Source organism: Myotis daubentonii, chromosome 13 (genome assembly GCF_963259705.1).
Source record: "Myotis daubentonii chromosome 13, mMyoDau2.1, whole genome shotgun sequence".
Taxonomy (NCBI): domain Eukaryota; kingdom Metazoa; phylum Chordata; class Mammalia; order Chiroptera; family Vespertilionidae; genus Myotis; species Myotis daubentonii.
The window spans coordinates 13,166,395-13,169,662 of record NC_081852.1 but is presented as its reverse complement, the minus strand read 5'-3'; the positions used below and the strand labels follow the sequence as shown (position 1 = coordinate 13,169,662).

The 3,268-nt window shown below is 37.0% G+C and overlaps 1 pseudogene; it reads left to right on the top strand.

Moving 5' to 3' along the window:
* The first annotated feature begins 654 nt into the window (after positions 1-654).
* On the top strand, positions 655-2,247 carry LOC132214515 (transcription initiation factor TFIID subunit 9-like; annotated as a pseudogene).
* The last annotated feature ends 1,021 nt before the right edge of the window (positions 2,248-3,268 follow it).

The window sequence follows — 3,268 nt, the reverse complement described above, 5'->3', positions numbered from 1 at the left end:
TGTGTACTCTTCCTAATTGCATTCCTTTTATACCTTACTCTGCCATTCCAAAATAAGTTCTTTTTGTCAAATTAGTGAGATAATTTCCTCATACTATTAGAATAACTTTATCTAAACCTAATGGATTTTAATGCTCATTTAAAAATATTCATTTTGCTATGTCTCATTAATAGATATTTTACAAATTCTCCATTATTACCTAATTGTGCAAAATGTTCTTGCCTGCTTTTCTTATTAAAGCCAGATTTTGAAATGAATTCAACGCATTAGCATTTAAAAATAATTATTAATTTCATGCCTACTTGCCTTCTACGTGTTTTCCTCCTGAGGTATTTCTACAGCTCCTTTCTATTTTAATCCTTTAGGTAGCACTAAATGGTCCTTCGCTGGTCTCATATTTATTTGCATATCTCAAATATTGCTTCGCACCCCAGGTCTTTCTCCCCCCAAATACGTATCTGTTCTAATCATTAGCTTATCTTGTGATTTCTTCTTTGACCCATTGATTATTTAAAAGTGCACTTTGTGGCTTCAGAACAGCCTGGTAAAAGTACATGTGGAAAAACCACGCTAGGTAAAGAGCTTGCCTCAAGATCAGGACTGAAATATATGAATGTGGGTGATTTAGCTTGAGAAGTTTGATCACCGGATGTCATGGAGTCTGGCAGGATGGCTTCTCCCAAGAGCACGTGGAAAGATGCACAGATGATGATGGCACAAATCCTGAGGGATATGAGGATTACAGGATATGAGCCAGGAGCTATAAATCAGGCGTTGGGATGAACATAGAGGTGCATAGATCTTTGCAAATACATGATTTTAAGTTTTTCAGGCATGTACCCAGGAGAGGGATCGCTGGGTCATATGGTAGCTCTATTTTTAATTTTTTGAAAATCGCCAGATTGCTTTCCAGTCTACTTCCCATCAGCAGTGAATGAGGGTTCCCTTTTCCCACAACCTCTCCAATGCTTGTTACTGTTTGTCTTGTTGATAATGGCCACTCTAACAGGTGTAAGGTGGTATCTCATTGTAGTTTTAATTTGCATTTCCCTAATTGCTAGTGAGATTGAACTTCTGTTCATATATCTATTGGCTGTTCTTTGAGAGAGGTGTATTTTCAGGTCCTCTGCCCCCTTTTTGATTGGGTTGTTTGTTTAGTGTTGAGTTTTATGAGTTATTTACTGTAGCCAAGAAGTGGAAGCAATGAAAGTGTCTTGCAATAGGGGACTAGATAAAGTGTGGTACATACACACAATGGAATACTACTGAGCCATAAGAAAGGATGAAATACCCCATTCGCAACAACATGGATGGACCTTGAGACTATTATGCTAAGTGAAGTAAGTCAGTCAAAAATCACTAAGAAGCATATTATTTCTCCCATATGTGGGATATAACACTGAAACTCATAAACACGAACAGCAGTGTGGTGGTTGCCAGGGGGAAGGTGACAGGAGAAGATTTGACTATGTGTGGTGCACACACACAGTGCAACATATGGATCTTGTAACATAGAAACCCCCACCTGAAACCGATCACATTGACCAATGTCACCCCAAAAAATTTAATAAAAAAAGAATCAGATGTTGGAGTTTGCCTTCCGATATGTGATCACAATTCTAAATGATGCACAAATTTATTCAAGCCATGCTAAGAAAGCTACAGTTGATGCAGATGATGTGCAATTGACAATTCAGCATCGTGCTGACCTTTTACTTCTCCTCCCCCAAGAGATTTTTTATTAGATATTGCAGGACAAAGAAATCAAACACTGTTGCCATTGATCAAGCCATATTCAGGCCCTAGATTGCCACCTGATAGATATTGCTTCATCACTCCAAAATATACACTTAAGTCTTTACCAAAAAAGGCATCTACTTCTGTGGGAAGAAAAACAGTTCCATGGTTAAGTGCTGCTTCAATTACTAGAAGACTAAGTGCCCCCACACTTGGCACAACAACTGCACAGACCATGTCAGTTTCAACTAAAGTCAGGACTCCAATGTCCCTCACAAGACAAAGGTTTACAATGCAGATGCCCGCTTCGCAGTCCCCAGCTACAAAAGCATCAAGTCCTCCAACATCAGCAGTTCAGAATGTTCTAATTAATTCATTAATTGGGTCCAAAAAATTCTTACTACCACTAACATGGCGTCATCACAAAATACTGCCAATGAACCATCAAATGCATTGAAAAGAAAGCATGAAGATGATGATGATGATGATGATGACCATGATAATTTGTAATTTAGCCTTGTTGCATGTAACCTGTAAACTTGATCTTGAACCCATTGTACTGAGATTAAACATGCATGGAGATGTTTTCAAATTGTGTTTCAGAAAACATATGATGATATTTAATGAATACATGTAGTTACCATAGTTTTTAATTGAAATGTTATATTTTCTTTTAAAAAATACTTTTATTGATTTTTTTTTAAGAGAAAGAGAGAAAGAGGAAAGAGGAAGGGAGAGGGGTAGAGAGATAGAAACATCAATGAGAGAGAAACATCGACCGACTACCTCCTGCAGGCCCTCTACTGGCTATTGAGCCTGCAACCCCAGGCCTATGCCCTGACTAGGAACTGAAATGGTGACCGCTTGGTTCATGGGTCAATACTCAATCACTGAGTCACACAGGCTGGGCAAGAGATGTTGCGTTTTCTTTAATAGAATTCATAATGGTTTTTAATCAGCTTTTAAGTGTAGGAAATAAAATTGTTATTCTTAAAAATAAAGTGTTGCCCTGCCAGTGTCCTTCAGTAGTTGAGTGTCAACCCATGAACCAAGAGGACACCAGTCCAATTTCCATGTCAACACACATGTTCAGGTTGCAGGCTTGATCCCCAGTAGGGGGCACGCAGGAGTCAGCCAATCAATGTTTCTCTCTCATAGATATTTCTAGTTATCTACCCCTCTTCCTTCTCTCTCTAAAATCAATTAAAATACATTTCTAAAAAATTAGTGTATTTTGCTTGAAATAGTATGGCCACCTGAGCTCTCTTTTCATCACTATTTGCATGGCATATACTTGAACATTCTTTCACTTTCAATCTATTTTAATCTTTGGGTTTATAGTGAATCTCATAGACATCATATTGTTATATCATTTCTAAAAATCAAATATTTTAGTCACTGTTTAATTAGAGAATGTAATATATTAAATTAATTATAAATAAAGTACTCTTTCCATTTTGCTATTTATTTCTATATATCATATGTTTTTTATTTATTAGTTTCTCATTACCATCTTCTTCTGTGTATTATT